The sequence below is a fragment of the Lissotriton helveticus genome, chromosome 3_1 (assembly GCF_964261635.1).
Source record: "Lissotriton helveticus chromosome 3_1, aLisHel1.1, whole genome shotgun sequence".
NCBI classification, from domain to species: Eukaryota; Metazoa; Chordata; class Amphibia; order Caudata; family Salamandridae; genus Lissotriton; species Lissotriton helveticus.
In genome coordinates, this window is record NC_136061.1 from 572,606,387 (window position 1) to 572,613,519 (window position 7,133).

Genomic DNA, 7,133 nt, shown 5'->3' on the forward strand with positions numbered 1-7,133 from the left:
CCTAGTTACATACTCTATTCAGGCACCTACAGTGAAGTTCAAGACACTACACGTTTAGATTTGGGAAGAGTTGCTTATCTGTGTGCTAAAGAGCTTGCCAAGCCAAAATCTATGGAAACAATACAGATCCTCACTAACATAATAAACTATCTCAAGCCAGCTCAGATGCAGGCTTAGTGAACTTGATCAAAAATGTTTGAAACACTCACATTGCAGTTTCAACAGGACTTGAAAGCTTTCTCTGCTTTTCTCATGTGTGTTTCCTTTATTTTAAAAGATCTTTTTTATTATTTTTGTTAATACATCAATCCAATATATTCTTAGGCTCATTTTTATTTGATACAGATTGGAGAAGAAAGTATAGCATAAATGTTCACTCTTGTGTTGGACTTTGTAAGTCCACACACTTTGAAGTTGTTGATCAACATTGTAACAGCTTCGTTGGATCCTTGTTGGTTAACACACCAAGGCTTAATAAACGTCATGGAGGCTATAATATCTGACAGTCTTGTTTCCAACTCTCCATATTTTCACCCATTTTTGGGCATCTTCTTGAATCATTCCCCGTCGTTAAAGTGGGAATCCCACTGTACCATAGTAAAGCAGTATGTATTAACTTCGCATAGGCTAAAATACCACTAGGCCAGGATATTTTATAGCCTATCTATGTCCTTTTAAAAAATGTAACAAACTTTAACTGTGACCAATCAGGTCACAGCACCCTCTAGAACACCACCAAGTGAGGCTGAGTTCCTTAGAGTTCCTTAGATTTTCACCACACATCGTGTGTAAAGGAAGTCTCCCTGAGCTCTGCTCAGGTTTTTTCACTTGAAAGCTATTTCAACGTATACTCTATTATGTCTGACAAAAAAGGCCTTTTTTGTACCATGAAGACCTGTGGGAAGAAGTGAGTTCACGTAGGTCACCCAAATAAGGACAGCATTAACTGCCTTAATCCCAAGCATGAGGTAAAATAGTGCAAGATTTGTCGCACTTTCTCCTCAAAACCCTGAGGGACAGGGAAGCAAGGCTATATCTGTGGCTTCACAAAACAAATGCCCAGAAATCATCATCTGAGGAGGATAGTGACACCTCTTCTAGGTCTCACAAAAGGCCTAGATCCCATGATGGAGCATCACAGGAGTCCAAAGAATCTGTAACGACATCTCACCAACCTTACAGCTCCAAGAAAAAGGGGAAGCAAAAACATTTCTCCTCAGAAACATCCTTGCCTGGCTCATCCAAGCCATCTGACAATGTTATGTATCGCTCCATACCTCCTCTGTGAGCTGTCCACAAAGCATAAATCTGCTTCAAAATCTCTCTCAACGACACCCTCACCATCGACACCGAGATTGTCGACAACCTCTAGCACTATCATATCATGCTCAAGAGTGTCGACGGCAAAAACAACGACAGCTGCCATTTGCGCTCCAGTCTCTTCAATGAATATTTAGGCATTGATAAATTCCCTACTGATGCCTCCGTTGACAACGAGCCCGTCAATGACACTGCCGTCGATGATGGACCCTCCGACGATTCTGTTGACGATAGCACCGTCAAAGTCAATCCCATCGGCGATTGCTCCATCGGCAGCAGTCCCGTAGTTGGCGGCCACGTCAATGACACTAAAGAATGAGATCTACAACCCTTCGACTACAACACTGTTGATGCAACCTTTGACGACAATTAAGGTTTCCCAGGTCACCAGAACCCTTTTACGTCCTGAAGTCACCTCACCCAGAAAAGTTTCACCTCTGCCTCCAAGTCACCTGCTGGACATTGAGGATTCTGATGATGACAGTGGCCTGTTTGGTCCAGCCCACACCTATCGGAGCAAAATGTCAGATGTCAGGAGGAAGATGAGGATTATGAGGAGCACATTATTACCGGCAGTACTGTCCTCCACCTCCAACACTTTACCAGCCCTGCAGTTAACTACTCCGGCCCTCCACCTCAGTGGGATATTTCACATCTTCCTGCTTCCTTGGTTCAAGATCTCCAGGCTATGCTTCACGATTATCGGAGGCATATTCTGCATCTCCCTAATCAACAAGATGTTCCACCACAATCTGCCACCCTTCTTGAATGGCAGAAACCGGTCCTCGGAAGCTTGTTTCCGGTCCAGGGAAGGCATGGCTTGGCAGTTCGGGCTGGACTGTTCCCATGAGGCACAGGGTCAGACTGATTTGCATATAGCCATGTCTGAACTGGGGAGGCAGAGTGGGCTAAAGAACGGTGATGGATCAAACCCAGCTCTTTTGACTGGGTGTGAGTGTTTGATTGGTTCAGATGCTCCGTCCATCACCACCCCCTTTTGTACCCCCTTTTGTACCCCCTTCTGTACCCTTCTTGATCCGGCACCTTTCCCTCTGCCAGAAACTCCTAAAATTATGCCTACCTCTCATTTAGCAGTACCACGTAGAGATAATCCATCATCATCTGATGATGAAAGAGAAGAGGGTGAGATTCCTGACTCACAACTGCCTTTGGACGAATGGGATGACTATGTTGTACCCCCGCCTCCGTACCATTCTTCGCCTTTAGAAGATATATCGTAGGTTTCCACAACAGAGCAGCAGCCAGATATCATCTCCCTATGTTGGTGAAACAGTCGGACTATTTCTTGTATGGATTTAAAGAGCAGACAATGTTGGTTTGCTCTATACCGACTGTGGCATATGGCAGAAAGGTGTCAAGTTTATGAAAAGCCCTGCGATGGTGGCAGCAGTCCTCCATTGGATTGACAAAAAGTACAGGGCCCTTGAGGATTCTCCTGCATGTTTGACAGGACATCCCAAACCTGACTCAGATATCTCTAGCAGTGCAACATATGTTTAAAACCCCATCTACTCCAATGTCTGCACTACCTAGGATGGTCACCGTCTAGATAATATTGACAAAAGATTTTCCACCATGTCTGCGATTACAGTGCATGCAACCAATGTCTTGGTGATTCTAAGCCGTTATTAAAGCCAAATGTAGTCTGACGTCAGCTCCATCATCAACTTCATTCTGGACGATAAACAGCCTGAAGAAAGAAAACTATATTGAAGGGCGAGCGTACTTCATCTGAGATAATAGATTCTGTGTCAGGACCGGAGGAAAGGCTTATGCCATAATTCTGTTTGCTTTATTAACAATTTTAACACAGCAACCATTTTCAAAGCCAACAAGGAAGGAAAAAACTACGGTTCCCAGAAGCTTTGTGGCAAAACATTTAGGGCCAGATGTACGACACGTTTTTACATGTGCAAACGAGTTTGCAACCCGTTTGCGCGAAACCTACAGGGCCATGTACAATTCCTTGGCCAAGGTCACTGAGGCACACGTGAATTCCATCTTGTCTGCCCACCTCTCTCGCAATAATATTCTAGACGAGAGCCAGAATGGGTTTCGGGCACAACACAGCACCGAAACTGCCCTGCTCTTTATGACTGAGCATCTGCGTTCGGTGCTGGATGCGGGGCAGACAGCGGCGCTCCTCTTGTTAGATCTGAGCGCCGCGTTTGACACGGTGTCTCATGACATTCTGATGCGGCGGTTGGTGGAAGTGGGAATTGAGGGGACGGCTCTCCAATGGTTTCGCTCCTTCCTTTCGGACCGGTCTTTTAAAGTGGCTATTCCACCTGGTCAGTCCTCTTTCCATCCATTGGGACTGGGAGTCCCTCAGGGCTCTGCGTTGAGCCCCACTTTGTTCAACTTATATGTGAAACCGCTGGCTGAAGTCGTTAGACAGTGTGGCCTAACCATGACATCGTATGCCGACGACACGCAGCTGGCGGTGACACTCAGTGGGGACCCTGAGGTGACTGCTCCCAGATTCCGTGCAGGACTTAAAGCCGTGGCTAACTGGATGCGCATTAACTGTTTACAGTTAAATGCCAAAAAGACCGAGGTCCTGATTTTAGGGAAGCAGGAGGAACTTTGGGGAGATCAGTGGTGGCCTCCAGAATTGGGGGTGACTCCCATCCCAGCTGCCGAAGTCAAGAACTTGGGGGTTTGGCTGGATCCTACTCTCTCTTTTACCAGCCACACGAAGAAGATTGCAGCTACCTGCTATGGTATTCTGCGAGGAATGAGACCTGTCCTCAAATTCTTCGACCCCCCCACTCGGCAGCTGGTGGTCCAAGCCTCTATTCTTTCTCGGCTGGACTACGGGAGTGCACTGCTGCTTGGAGTGAATCAGGCGGAGGCTACTAGGCTGCAGAGGGTGCAGAATGCTGCGGCGCGGGCCATTGTTGGCCTTCCAAGACGTTGTTCTGTCTCTGCAGTCTTGACCTCTCTTCATTGGCTGCTGGTTAGACAGAGAATTAAATTTAAGGCTCTCTGTCTTACATTTAAGATCTTGAAACTCTCCTCTCCCCCAGCTCTTGCGGGTCTTGTCTCCCCCTATGTTCCTGCGCGGGCTCTTAGGTCGGAATTTCTTCATCTGGCGATTAAAACCAGGTTCAGACTGACTAGGATGGGAGGTCGTTCCTTTCGTATTCTGGCGGCAGGACTGTGGAACTCTCTTCCTGTCCATATTCGTGCCCTTAACTGCCTTACTCTCTTCAGGCGCGCCATAAAAACTCATCTGTTTGTCACTGCTAACTGATCCCCTGTCTTTTCAGCTTCGACTTGTTGTGTTGTGGCATTTGATCAGGCGCCAGGACGCCCCTTTGCTGGGGCAGCTGTGCGCCCAATAAAAGTTATTAACATAACATAACATAACATAACATAGCATAACATTCCTAAATAGCGAGTCACAATTTATTTGCGACTCGCTATTTAGGAATTGTGAGTCGCAATTTGGAAAAGGGCGTTCCCTTTCTAATCACGTCTGGAAATCAATGTACAAATGTTTTGTGACCGCAATTGCGATCGCAAAACACTCGCAAATTACCACCCTCTTCAAGGCAGTTGAAGTCCCCATTGATCAGTGTGTCCCTGGGCGTGCGCCCATATTTTGTGTGCCTCTGGGCACCCATAGCCGCTGACCCCCCCACAAGAACCACATTTACATGGCCCGTGTGTCCCAAATTCAGGCTTTGCATCTACTCCTTGTCCTTACCTGGGCCCTATAATGCACTTGTACCCCAGTCTTACCACTACACACAACTCCACCCGCCATGGAATATGATGCTAATTACCAGGAGGAAGACTCTTTGTCTTTCCTCCTATGGGATGATGTGTTTTACGAGGCTGTGGATACCTCAATTTATAAGGCTGTTGTCAGGACCTCAGCACGATTAGCGACGATCACTGGTGCAGCACAGAGACATGAGAGCCAAAAGACACTGGAGATAGGCTCATGGACAGAACTAGTTCGGAATTGGCATACCAAGATGGCTACCGAGCCGAAAACCCAAGGAGCGGTCTAGTCTTTTGATCCAGAGCTGCGGGGAATCTTGGTGATGCGCGAGCAACGTCGGAAGTGCGCACTTCACCGAGTTTTTGACCCGAGAAGCAGCCCTTTGTGAGGAGAAGAGTTTCGTTGAAGTATTTTAGGCAATAATTCTGTGATATTTAAAGATTCAAATTCCAGTTAAAGTATAAGAGAGTTAGAATAGGAGAGGAAGAAAACGGAATACGAATGACTAAGTCGCGACTCTGAAGGAACGTCCGACAGCGGAAAAATACCCTATAGAAGACAACGGTCGGCAAGTTCATATCTAGACCTGGAGCAGGAGCATGCGGATAACACAAGCTAAGTGAACAATACATTTTAGAGTACATAATGTTATTAGTCCATTGAACCTAGGGACTAAGGCTAGAACACTTACCTCGTAGAAAACTCGTTTGAAGTATACGGAGATACTATTCCTGAAAAGAAAGAAAATAATTCAATAACGAAAAGCAGGCTTAATATTTTCATTGAGACAAGAACAAGATATAAAGGCAGTAGAAAAATACAGTCCAAGTGAGCGCAAGTAAGTAGTGAGAAAGAGAGAGAAATACTATAGTGTTAGGAGGCATTAATAAGAGTCTAACAGAAGTTTTGTGTTCTAGAAAAAAGCGGGAGTAAGCCAGAATAAAAAGAGACACCCAACAACTGGAAAAGAATAGATAAGAGAGAGAAGAACAGTAGTGAAGTAAGTAGTGGTAGAATAATAAATAGGTAAATAGACTCACTGAAGTAAGTTGCAGAAATTAAAGATAAATTCTTTTGCAGATAAAATGCACTACCCAAGAGAACAATAGAAACAACTTAGAAATACATCAAGAAGAGAATAGAAGAGAGGCACAGAATCTGGGAGATAAGGGTAGGTGAAAATTCTAGAATCTTTAGAGTTAGGAAGAAAGTCAGGGGTAAAAGCTTAACCGTGCAATTCCATTTTTAGGTTTCCTCATCTAAGAACCAGTCTGCGGGACAGGTCAGGAGTTAGAGGAAGCTACCCGGACCAGTCTCTTCTCTTTTGTTATTTTATCCAATTTCCCCTTCCCCCATGGAAATGGACTAGGGGTTCAGTTTTAAATTGACCTCTGGAACATTGCCAGGTGGGATTTGGAAACTAAGCATCTCTGTTCCCGTGCAAGTAAATGGTGAACATATATATATGTATATATATATATATATGTTAATTAAGAAGGTAAGATTTTTAAGAGTCTGACAGCTGTCAATGCAGCCATGGAGCCCCTTGAGCAGCGCCTTTCAGAAACAATTGCGCATGTATGGACAAAAATGCTCCAACCTCCTCCCCAGGTGCCTTCTACCACCCCTTCACCCCCCCCCCCCCGCCTCCATCTCCCAGAGAGACCCCTTTGGAGGGCCCCCCTGCCAATATACAATACAAAGAAGGGGTATAGCACAACGCGTTTGGGTGTCTTAAGAAGGCTTTTCTGGCCCAAGTATCCCATTTTGAGGCGTTAGGAGTGTCAACAAACAACTATCCCGAGTCTTCACAACCAGCCTTCCGGGACCAGCCTGACCCAGATGAGTCCCATGGCGAGTCTGATGAGGAAGCAGGCCCATCCAGGCCCTGGCGCCCGTCTCCAGATCCGGCACCCAAGCACGAAGGGGATTCAGGCATGCTTGACCAAGGTGACATTATACACCCCCAGTCCACTGATTGGGTTCAGTTGCATAAGGTTGCTAGGTACATGGCTGCCCGCCTGCATAAGGCTATAGAGAAGGATGCTCGCAACCACCT